At 43.7% G+C, this 12,854-nt stretch overlaps 1 protein-coding gene across 4 annotated transcripts in view; it reads right to left on the bottom strand.

The window, feature by feature from the left end:
• The window catches only part of MYT1L (myelin transcription factor 1 like), a 425,635-nt gene that overhangs the window by 294,623 nt on the left and 118,158 nt on the right, over positions 1 to 12,854 (bottom strand). For all 4 annotated transcript variants that reach the window (XM_069495366.1, XM_069495367.1, XM_069495363.1 and 1 more), the window contains exon 3: positions 10,553 to 10,666. The gene's annotated coding sequence lies outside the window, so the exon portion shown is untranslated. The remainder of the gene's footprint in view (positions 1 to 10,552; positions 10,667 to 12,854) is intronic.

Raw genomic sequence — 12,854 nt, 5'->3', positions numbered from 1 at the left:
TGACCGGCTTATTCAACATGCAAGTCACACGCAAGGGCCAGGGTGGGGGGAAGGGAGGGGAGCCTACGCAGGTCAGGACAGACGCAGCCAAGACACCTGCCCGTCAGCCCCAGCTCTGGACCTTCTCTAGGTTCCCACACACAGAAACACAGTGCACAAACAAATCTGTGAGAAAGTGCGGGAATCTGAATCCTGCTCGGATAGTTTATAATGATTAAGGCCTTTTTGTTAACGTTTGATGGGTGGTTATTTTCCTTTTTAAAAAGAACTATTATTTTTAGGAATGTATGCTAAATTATTTCTAGATAAAATTACACACTAACTTGGATAACCCGTGTTTGTGAGGGGCATGGACGACTCGAGCGTGGCCGTCCCTGAAGCTCAGAGACACACTTGGGACTCGAATCTTTCCACAGTACAAAGTACAAAGTAAATAAATAAATAAAGGATGAGCTTATTTGCCAGGTCTCAAGTGACAAAACGCAATAAACAGACAGACAAAAGAATCGGATTCACTGGGCCTGTGGCAACAGGACCGTGAGGAAAGCAGCTTCCAGAGCCCCAAAGAGGTGGGTCTTGCGAACTTGGCAAATTTGCTGTCTTTTAGGGCAGTGGCTCTTTATTAATACGCAAAAGAATCGGTAGGGTGCTTATGAAAAATTTTCATCTTTCTGGCCCTCATCCTAGACATTCTGATATATTAGGTCTTGACTGGAGGTCAGAAATCTACATACAACAACAAGCAATGAAGGGGATTCTAACGTAGGTGGCCCCAGAACCAGCCTTTGAAAACTATCAGTTAGGGCCAGGTGCTCACGTCGTGGTTTCAGAAGCAGGCTCACCTGAGGTGATCTACTCTCAGGACAGACTCACTTAACCAAGTTCCAGGCTCACAGACCAGTGTTTCAGGGGAGAAGGCAGTTTGCACATCTCTGAAGGAAACACCAAGGACATCTGCACCTGAAGCCGGGATAGGCAAGTTCCCCCAGTCCTTTGTGGCAGGCAGACCTGGGTGGGACGCTGGAGGATGCCGATGGCCTTTACTTGGACAGAACAGAATCACGGTAAGGGAAGCGGGTCAGTGGGAATGTTGACAGCGACAGGTGGTCCACAGCAGCTGTACCCTTGCCAACTTGCCCGAGGGGTGGCAGGCTCTGCACATCAACCCCAAGGCCCCCTCCTCCCGGGCACACAGAGGCCTCCGCTCCCCAGTTTCCCTCACGGTGGACGGGCTCCGACTTCTGCCTACGTGAATGCTGCAGCCCATCCCGGAGCATCCCGCACGATCCTCGAGACCCCTCTGCTTTCTGGAGGCCACAAAGTCCAGATGGCAGGGCCACAAAATGAGGAGGGCTGCCCAGCTGGCATTAAGCTATGATATGAGCAAAAAATAAACTTTTATCATGTTGTACTGAGTTCATTTTTGAGACAGCCTAGTCTATCCTAACTCAGATCACAGTGAATTTTACAGACACTGGAGGTGTTCTATCACTCTTGGGCGGCTGTGCATACGTCTGCTGTTGGAGGTGCTGGAGGTAGTTTGATTTGCCACCTTTGCAAGCTCTCGTGGTGGGTGGAGGGCCCGTTACCACCCTCGTGTTGGCTAAGTGTGCCAACTCTTATCCTACCTGCTCAAGTTATATTTACCCAATTTTCTGTAAATCAGTTGCAAATTTCTGACAAAGCATGTTAAAGATTTATAACTGAAATAGAATTTGTATCCCCTGATGATAAAGTAGCAATGAAGTCAAAACCAAACCAACACGAACAAGCCAACCAGCTCTGACCTCCCATGCTGTTGCAGGTTCTGAACTTTACGAACCCTTTGGGAACTTTCCAGGTACACAACAAGGAAGAACATGTGCCCAGGTATAAATTTGACATCTGTAGGAAAAAAAAGCAAACTTGTTGCTTATCTTTTTCATAGAGAGAAGTGAAAGTTTTTCCCTCAAGATTATCATTCATAGATGTTTAATATGGCAAAAACAGCCTCAATATCAGCCCCACAATACACACATTTGCATAATTCAACATAACACATACAATTTCTATAAATGTAACTTTCTTGTGAATATTGAACAAAGAGTAGTGAACATAGATTAGCCCTTCCTGATGAACTTGGCTAATAAAATAATTATTTTGTTATGGAGATGCAGTAATGCTGTCTGAGTGTTCAAAGTCATGTGGGTAAACAGGCTTTTTCCTGTCTGTTTTTTGTTTTAGTTTCTTCATATAATCATGTCCATGTTATTTGTCTTTTGTTCTCTGGCCCTCTAGCCCTTTCTTCATTTCTTCCTCCCTGTGGCGGTCATGTGACTATCCTCACTAGGCTGTCATTTCCTAGCACCCTTTGTGTCTCGTTTTGCTTCTAAGCCAACACCTCCTTTCCTGCATTGCGTCCAGGTGAGGCTGGCCTGTGCTACGGAACAAAGTACGTGGACATCACAGCATTGCTCTGCTGCTTAAGCAGTTTGCCTGGGCGGGTGCAAGTTGGCTGAGTTTCCTGAACACCTGACGTCTGAGTCACTGAGGGTGTCACTACTGGTTCTTTTTTGCTGCTTACTTTCCTAGAACCAAGATCTGGCACACAGAGGAGCCGCCCAAGAGGTACGGGCTGACCAAGTCTTCCTTTTACTTTCTGTGTGAGAATGAATTAGAAGAAACATCACCCTGTCCACAAACTTTTGACATTTTGCATGGCGCTTTGAGAGCACATGAAAGAAGGCGATGCACTGTTCGGAGATGAGGGAATTTCAGAAAAGCACATATACTGTTTCTCAGAAAGGGGGATTTCCTTTGTCCCTGGCCTTTAGGGTTGCATTTCTATGTACACAGTGTTCACACTGACCGTCCTGTTCAAGTCCATTTTCATCAATCAGACACTGCACAAGCACGTGCGATGTGGCGGCGGGAAAGAACTTGCACTCCAAGCTCATTTGCAGCCACTGCAGGCACAAACACTTGGGCCTTAGCAAAGCCTCTCCGCCGGGCGGGGGCTGCTTCCTCCCCGTCTGCGAACACGGTCAGTCGGCGCGGTCCCCTCGGCTTTCCCACTGCGCGTCTCTGACGGGAGGGTGGGCCTGGGCCTGCTCCCCGCGGGTAGCAGAAGCAGAACTCACAAGATTCCCCCGACAGGCGACAACTCATCTTTACCTAAGTTGTCAAGGAGATTTTTGGGTCTATACTCTATCTGTAATGTTTTAAACGAATGTTTAAGCAGTACATTTCTAAGAAAAATGCATACAGTGGACCTGCCTTGTGACTTTGTGGGCCGTGTTACACACTCTGCCAAGTATAGGTGTGGCACATACGTCACATGCACACAGGAGCATGTACACACACACACACACACACACGAGCATACCACACACACATGCACACATGCACACACGAACACACCATACATACATGTGCACACCACACACATGCACATGTATGTGCACACCACACACACACTCACATTTTTCTAAACTTTTGAAAGTAGGTGGCAGACATCATGGCAAGCTCCCACTGACACATGTCAACATGTATCTCCTAAGAAAAAAACATTCTCCTACTTAACCTATGTATAATTTTAACAAGAAAGTTGTATTAATATTGTTTCAATCATATCGTAAAATATATAGTCCATATTCACAGCTCTCCAATTGCCCATATTTTCCTTATAGCTGTTTTAATGTATAAAACATAACTAAGATATAAAATCACTTTTCCCTTTATCATTCTAAAAAATTTCTTCCACACTTCTATTTTTTTTCCAATTCTTGTCATCTCATAGCTATTTCTTGAATATTACATTTAAAAACACTTTCTTTTAATAATTTTGAGACTTTGGCCTCTATTATAGAATAAATAAATAAGTAATGATATAATATTTTACTTTATATTTTGTAGCAAGTTTTAAGTTACAGAATTTTAGAAAGAAGAGCATGTATGAAATATTATAACAGCTGTGGGGGGAAAACTAAAGCTACAAAAGGCAATTGTGCTTATTACATATATATTGTTAACCAGAGACTCCTCTTTTCTTAGTCTCTGTATTTCCTTTCTTAATTCACTGGTGTTTCTCCCTCCCCCTCCTTTCTTTCTTCCCACCTCTCCAGACTGATAAGCTACGCTGTCTGCTATGTCTGCGTCTCACCCAGGTGAGTCCTCCATGGGCAGGACACGCTGTTCAAACAGCACCTTTTTGGTCTCCCCCGCCCCCAATTCCAGCTCCATCTCCACCACTTGGTTCACCTACTCCTTATTGCTTGTGTCTGGTCCCAATCATTTAGGGCAAACATTATGCTTCTCACTAATAGTAAGCACAGGACTCCAAAAGCAGGACTCAGTACTGTAGTTGGGGAGGTGGCAACAGGTGGGTGTCAGCATCAGAGCTCCATCCAGAGCATCACTCACTGGCTGCCTGACTGTGTTCAAGCTATTTAAGCTCCTGGGTCATCAGTTTCCTCATTTGTGAAACTGAATTAATGATGCTTTTCTGTCTAATACAAAGGGCCTGTCAGGACAAATTAGATAAGTTATTTGAAAGTTCTCTTTCACCTTTAAGTTTCATTTTTTGAATAAGAAATACATTTACATGGTTCCAAAATAAAGAAACAATGAAAAAAATTTCCCTCTCAATCCTAACTTTTTCTTTAGTAACCACACACACAAACATTTCTATTAGCTTTCTGACTATCCTTCTAGAATTTTTTATGCAAATACAAGCAAATATAGATGTGTGTGTGCATTCATAGTTTTGCTTCTCTTCTGAATCTTGCTTTTTCCTTTAACAAAATATCCTTGAAATCTTTCTGCATCAGTTCATAGAGTGCATCTTCATTTTTTACACAGCTGCATAGTAAGTGAAGGCATTTTGATTTGAATAGCAGAAAGAATAACACAGATGTAAATCGCATTACTTCTGTCTTCGTCTTATATGGCAAAGCAAGTATGTCTTGGGTTCTTTATGAATAATAATGAGGATAACTATAGTTTAAAGTGCTCGAGCTATATGCTAGCCACTGAGCTGTATCTTTTATATGCATTATTTTATGTTGTCCTCAACAACCCTATGACGTGGAGAACATTCCCACTATTTTACAGAGACTGAGTGTGTAACTTCTGTCCTCAAGGCTGTGCTGTCAAGCCCCTGCCATCACTCTCCCAGCTAGCGTGTCATGATGTCGCCGCATCCCGTCTCGATTTGCACACCCTCGCCGCATGTCAAGGTCTCCACGGTACACCTCCACCTTCTTCATCCCAAATATCCCTGCCTCCCCGAGACCTCAGCCACTTCCGGACTCTTCCAACAGCCCCCAGCTCTCTGCTCTGGTGTTAGCTCCTCCAATCCATGCTTCACACTTTCTTTGTAAAGGAAAATCAGATGTGTTGCCTCTTTGCTTAAACACACACGTGGTACCCCACTGTCTGCAGAACCTGACCTGAACTTACAGCACGGCCCTGCCTTCCTCTCGCTTCCCACACCAAACCTCTGGCTTGCCAGATGCTGGGGCCACGTCTGAAATGCCCAACTCTCCCTGAAAAGCCAGAAGTCCTTGGAGCCCAGCGGGCAATGGTTCCCTGTGACCCTCCACTCTTCCTCCAGCAACACTTTGATTCTCCCACCGTGGGGGCCGCATTACACATTATTTATTACTTTACCCACTCCGCTTTAAGCTCCTTTCAGGGTGTGGCTGGTTTTTGTCATTGTTAATGTGCCCCCACACCCCCGTTAAATTGTTCAATATAGAATGGTCTTTTGGTAGAATTCTAAGATTCCATTTTTGTAACTATAATGTTTGGCATGTAGTAGTTGACCGAAACACGTTACATAAATGCACAGAAGAAGATATATGGAAGGCATTTGAAATAATTTACTTAAAATACATTTTATTTAAAAATCAAAATAGGCATTTATTTCATTTGGATGTATGTTGAATTCCCTCCCTTCACTTGCACCTGTAAGAAACAACAAATCAGAAATTCTCAAAAAACAGGTGACCTGGGATCAGCAAAACCCGTGTGTACAGAGTCACAGCTGGCGCCCAGCAGAAAGCACGGGCTAAACATGGGACAGGGAGGGTGGGCAGCGGGGCTCCAGGTGAGCGGCCACACAACGGGAAAGGCTGAAACGGTGCGTAGGAGGGGGTATAAGGTATTTCACCTAAAACAGGAATATGCACACTTGCCAGGAAATCCAACAGCAGGTAACGGCCTACAGTGAAAAGTAAGTCTTTCTGCCACTGTGACCTTGAGTTAAAAACATTTATTACACGAATGCTGGGACACATACAGAAGGTTCTGCGTCCTACGTTTCACACTTAGTAACACTCCTCAGTGGTCACTCCATCCCAGCTCTTCATGAATTGTGAACATACAATAACAGGCCTTCATGCAGTGATGTACTTAACTCATTCCTTGCTGAGACTAATATTTATTGGGTACCTTCCCAACACACACTGCAAATGACATGCTAAGAGCTGGGAATGCAACCGAGACACGACTCTGCCCTTCGGGAGCTTCCAAGCTCTCCAAATGCTCCCGTGGACACTGAGATGCTTTGGGTAAAACATGCTGAGATGGAGAGTATAAGGCCTGGGAACATTTTATTCAAACCTAGACGCAGTATTCTGGATTGTCTGTGGCTCTGCTCCGGGGCAGCAACTCTCCCTTTCCAAGAGATCTTACTCCAAGAAATCATGGAGACCAGACCCACCCTAACCGTTCCAACTCAGCGCCTAGGCCCTGGGGCCAGGTCTGTGATGTCTTTACCAGCCAGCTGCAGTAGGGAAGGGGTCGGGATTCCTCTCTCTGCTTCTCATTTCAGAAGCAACACACTTGCTCAAAATTCTCAAACAGCATCTATGTTTCAAAGACTAAATTTAGTGTTTTAGATACTTTGTCTCATTTAATCCTTATAACAGTTCTGTTAAGAAGAAATTATTATGGTTGTATAACTGATGGGGAAACTGAGGCTCAGATGCAAGGAGCCAGATAACTTCTCCAAAGTCACACAGTGAGACAGAATCAGGATTTGTCCTCTAGACTGTCTCCAACTTTTAACCCAAAGTTTTGCTTAACCTGAAACTAACTGTGAGACTAGCAGACATTTCTGTTCTCAGCTCCTTGAGCAAAGTGGTAGGAGCACACCCTGCAGGTTGTGTTTCCACTGTTTACCTCATACATCTTCTTCTGTTTTGATTTACCCTGAAGTAGTTTACAACCGTGTAGAGTACCACCTTAAAGATACATGCATTCTAGAAAGTCATCTCAGTGGAAAATGTCAATTAATGCTCTACATCTTGGCTAAATGATTTATGGTACAAATTCATATCCTAAATACGGTAAAAAGTTTAAGACATTCATAAAATAGCCTTTTCAAAAAATCTATGGCATTGTTAAAGTCTTTCCCAAGGTTAACCCTTTTGTCAGGCTTCTGATGCATGGACTGCTGCAATCTGAAATAATTTTCTTTAGTGTCTGGTATTTTATGCTCTGTGGTTCCTATAATTTTGTTTTGTAGTTTCAGAGCACTTGAGAAAACAGATTAAATGAATCACGTTTCATCCAACTGTGTGCTGCGGCCCCTGCACGGTGGCTCGCACCCACCCCGCCACGCTGACGGACCCTGTGCTGCGGCCCCCGCACGGTGGCTCGCACCCACCCCGCCACGCTGACGGACCCTGTGCTGTGGCCCTCGCACGGTGGCTCGCACCCACCCCGCCATGCTGATGGCTGAGGCCACGTCACTCACTCTTCCAGGAGTGTGTGCTCGGTTGGCACGTGTGTGGTTTTTCAGACATAGCTCCCTCCGAATCCAGGTGTGACCACACCCCTGGGTATCGGTTTTAGTTCAGTTTTATATACCACACAATTAGAATATCCCTTCATAGTGGTTCTAGTTTGGATTTTATCCCACACAATTTTCAGGATGATATTTCTTGGCAGACAGGGTGATGTAGCCGTGAAAATACTAGCAACTTTTTCTCCTTGTTGAATCTTATGGGTTGGGTGGGGAGAAGAAAAAAAAAAAAGAAAGAAAAAGAAAGAAAGAAAGAAAAAAAGAAAAAAAAAAAAGAATCTTATGAGTTTCTTGGATTCTGCCCTGACTTCCACCAACATAAAAAAATTGTTCTCTTTATCCTTCTTGCAACCTTTGTGGGAGTTTCTGTCTAAGCTTCATCCCGAGTACGTAGCTCACACATCAACAAAAGGGCTTGTCTGCAGAGCAACATGTCAGTGGCCTATAACTACAGACTTTACTGTGTGAGTTTTCAAGTACTAAAATTTGAAAAGACAGTTAAGTTATAATCTCTCCTCCAAAAATGATTGCAGCTATGTAAGAACTGTGAACTCCGATCTTCACCATGAGATTGACAGACTCGGACCCACAGGTCAAATCTGTTCCCTACTGGTTTTGTAAATAAAGGTTTATTGAGACACAGTCACATCTATTTGTTCACGTATTGTCTACAGTTCATTCTGCGCAACAGTGGCCGTGGTATACAGTTGCTGCGGACGCCATATAGCCCACAAAGTCAAAACATTTACTATCTGGCTCTTTACAAAAAAAGTTGGTCCACCCTGATCTATGCAATATGATGATTTTCAAATTGTCATTTTATAGATGATCATGGGAGGAGTTATATTTTGTTCCCAGAAGTTGTTGTGACACTGTGTTCTCAATATAACAATGTATTCTCATTTTGTAATGCTGAGTCTATTTATTGCAACTTATTGTTTTTTTAATATCTTATTTCAACACCTACAAACTAAAGCATTTATCACATAAATATGGAGGACATAAATACTGATTATCTCCTGAGGGCCAACTTGCTAATCTTCAAAGCACAGATGAGGCACGGGAGCTGTCCCTTTGCGCAGCCCTCTCCTGTTGACCTTCATGTGTCATCGCCAAAGCCCCGAACGTGAGACACGGTTGGTTTGCAGTGAGGACTGAATGAAACCGTCAACGTGGAATGCAAGTACTGGGGATGTGTCTTGCTGTTATCATTATCTGAGTGGATCTGGAGCACACGGAGACTGCTGGTAACACGCTCGTCTGATGCGCAGAAGGGTCTGCTCGCTCTGGCCGGGGCCGAGTGGTTGCCGCAGACACTCGCTGAGAGGACGGGTGGGCTCCAGAGCAAGGCAGAGTGAGCTGAGGGCCTGCTGGAACCTGGGATCTCTTCTTCCTTGAACAAGTCCGGCTTGTTCTACGCACCTTGACAATGTACAACTCTCAAAATCACACGTGACACCTCAGCTGAGAAGCCTATTCAAGGCCAAGTATATATATGTGGATTTCTCTTTTCAAACGAGCTTATTTTTTGTTGTTTTAATTCCTGGTGAGATTTGTATTTGAATGTTTTATATTAAACTACTTTGACAATCCTCATGTAATGTGAACATCTAACTCAATGCCAAAATGACAATTCAATAAAGCGATGTTTAAAAATTGTACCCATATAAAATAGTCTATTAAATGTTCTCATTACTAAAACTCAAGGAGATTAGGTAAAACAAGACAGCCTGTATGGAAGAAACACCTGCGACTCAGAAACTAACTGATTTTAAAGCCAAGTATGAGTTACCACTCAATGTGAATAGGTTCTTTTGTTTTTTTGTTTTTTAGCCCCAGGGAAATGTACAATTAAACATAATGCCCTCCTCAAAGTGAACCAATGAGTGCAGTGGGTTTCTTCAGGGAAAATGAACAGGGTATAGACGAGAAAATAATTAGAACAACTGTGACCTATTACAGCAGTTCATAAAGCTCTCAAAGATCGCAGCACCCACGAGGTAGCGGCATATGGAAGACAATCCCAGCCTCTAATTTCCTTGTCGTAGAAAGTACTTCTATTATCAGGGTGCTCGCAGACAAATAAATTACCATTGCACAGTGAACCTTAAAATGCATGCCACAGTTTTCCTTACAGAGCATTTTCAGAAATTACCAGTTTACCAGAATTTTCTTCCTTTTCTCCATCAAAGTAACGTGTAAAATATACTTCTGAATGTGAGTACTGAGAAGACAGTACCAGAGCTCCTGAAGTCAGGCTCATGCACACATTCAGAACAGAGACTTCGCAAGGTCTGAGATTTTGGACACATTACCATCATGCTGACTTCCCTCCCTGAACGTCTGTGCTGCCTGGGCAGCCCTCGTCCCTCCCAGTTCTCCCACCCGGAATTCGTAAACGTCACTGACCAGGTACTTCTGCTGCAAGTGCGGGTTCTGTGTGCAATGACTCCAAACGAAACATTTCCACTGGAGGGTCACTGGTACCATCACAGCCACCACAAGGAAACACACGTCATTCCTGCCCTATGTAACTTTCCCGGTGAGAACAATCGATGCGGTGTCTAACTTAACCGCAAATGACTCGTTAGCACGACTTGTCTGTGTTGGAGGATGCACAGCAGAACTTTTAACTGCCTCCCAGAAGCCATGAAGCACCAGGCAGCTAAGCTGGAAGTATTTATTCAAAGGAGCCAACGGAAAAAGCACCAGAGGGGACAACTCTCCTCAACCTCTCCCCACGGGCTGGGCTGGGCGGGGTACCTGTGATCATGCGCAGGGCGGCGATCTTCGGACCTGACGGTATTCCCTCTGCTGACCAGGGTGTGAAGACGCCCACTGGGCGGGAATTCACCAGTTCTCCTTCCAGTTCATTTTCTAAGGGCAGAACAACAACAACAACAACGTCATTGGTAACGGAAGAGAGATGAAGAAGACTCCCCTCCTTGGAGCCGCTGTGCTCACGACAAGGAGTCACGTTTACAGAAAGGCAACTGCACCTAGGGAAGGTCTGCAGGGACCCTGCTCAGACACCCTGTGAGAGCTCATGATGGACACACAGGGATCCTTTCCAAACATTTAGTTGCTTTATCTTGAAATCTAAGATATTTAACAGTTTTAAATATGCGTCTAGGCTTGAAGGTAAAACTAACTGCACTTAATATTCAGATTGACCAGTTGTCAGCCAATTGGTAAGATTATTGCCTTTGTTAATACTTTGATGCAATTAGCAAACAATTCAATAAGTGAGAAATAGTTTTAGATGTTTAACTATTTCTTGGAAATAATGGGACTTCACTCATAACAAAGTATAGTTTGTGGATAACAAGGGCACTTCCAAACGTCAGCTCAATTTTATCTTAGGAAAACAACAAAAGAAACTACCTTCATTAATAGAAATTTAGAAATTTTATTAACTTCCTATCAAGGCTTTCTCCAATAGTGTCTCAGTATTAGAAACATTGGCTGTTCTAGTTTGAAAAGAAAATTATCAGATTATTTCAAAGTATACCATCGAAGAGAATTTATTTTATCTGACAAAATCATGACCTGGAACATCAGAAAGTGAGAGCTGGTGCCTCCGCTGTTGAAGCCACTGCTTCTGGCGCAAGCCTCTACGTGCAGAGGTGCTCATTAAAATGCATCCGCAGTGTTAACGGGCAGCAGCAGAGTGTGCCGGGAGAATGGAGAGACCCTCCGGGCGCCCCATGCTGCTGTGACGGGCTGGATGCAGCGCATCAACATCAATCTTCTGGCGGGTACCGCACTGACTTCCTGCATGCACCTCACCACAAAGAAGGCACTCAGAGTGCTTAGCAAGTGCAACTGGAAATCAGATAACACAATTTCCTGCGAAATACACAGTCAGCCTATAAAATGCAACCATAACAGATTTTATTATTTTCCCTAATAAGAATTTACCAAAACAAACACATAAAGGAGAGAATAATTCAGAAATATATATGTGGAGATATTAATAGGTTTTTAAATTACCCTGAAAAACCAAGGTTGAAAACTTGAATGACAGTTAGTGCATTTGTTTTGTGTCAAAGTCCAGAATCATTAGTTTGGCGTTATCCTGTAACATTTTAAGATATATTTAGCTTTTAACACAAATTATGATCTGGGGTTTTATTTATAGCAGTGCACAGCTATCTACACAGAAAATCCTTGAAGAAAATGGGGTGTGATGTGGCCTTTTCTGGTCTACAGTACCCACCACCCTCACACACACTCACATACAACACACACACAATCACACATGCTCTCATACACTCACACACCACACACACAACATACGACCACATATACATAATATAACAAGACTTTCTTGCATTTTTCTCAACTCTAATTGTTCTTTTAATTAGATAATTTGTACACTTAACTTTTATGTGACAAAGGCAAATGCCCCCGAAACATTCTTGTATCAGACACACCAGAGACAAATCACCTAGCTTCAGTAACATTCATCTGGGACAAACAATAGCTTCCATATTCTAGTCTCACTCTGATCACTCATGCTCGGGACTCAGGGCCCAGGTCCTCGCAGGGCGGAGCCAGGAGCACACGCACAGCCGCCTGCTCTAGACAGCCACGAGTCTGACGAAGCTGAACGTGTGTAAGTGGGTATTACTGCAGCGTGGCCTCCTCCTCTACTGCAACTTTCTGAAACTGGTCCCTATTTCCCCAGTCAGATTATTCCAGGGCAATTAACAGATAAACTTGACATTATTACTTTTGAAATAACATCATGGTTTAAAAATATAACCCTTCTTTTCATCAAGTGTTATCATTAATATGGATTGTCATTATTTCCAGATTGGAAAGACCCATCTCAGCCCATATTGGCGTGAACGTTTACTGAACGAGTGAGCCTCTCTGAAGTTCAGGCTGTCTACCTGGCAGCGATAGGGCTGGACTGAAAGTTGAGATAGATCCTTTAGTATCAGGTGCTTTTCCAAAGGCCCCAATGCCTTGCGGTGGCACTTGGTATGAGTCCCTAGGCAGTGAACCATTTGTAGGAGAAGTGTGGCACCTCCATTTTGTAGACTCACTCAGATCTCCT

The sequence above is a fragment of the Eulemur rufifrons genome, chromosome 19 (assembly GCF_041146395.1).
Source record: "Eulemur rufifrons isolate Redbay chromosome 19, OSU_ERuf_1, whole genome shotgun sequence".
In the NCBI taxonomy this organism is placed as follows: domain Eukaryota; kingdom Metazoa; phylum Chordata; class Mammalia; order Primates; family Lemuridae; genus Eulemur; species Eulemur rufifrons.
This window is presented reverse-complemented; position numbering and strand designations above follow the sequence as displayed.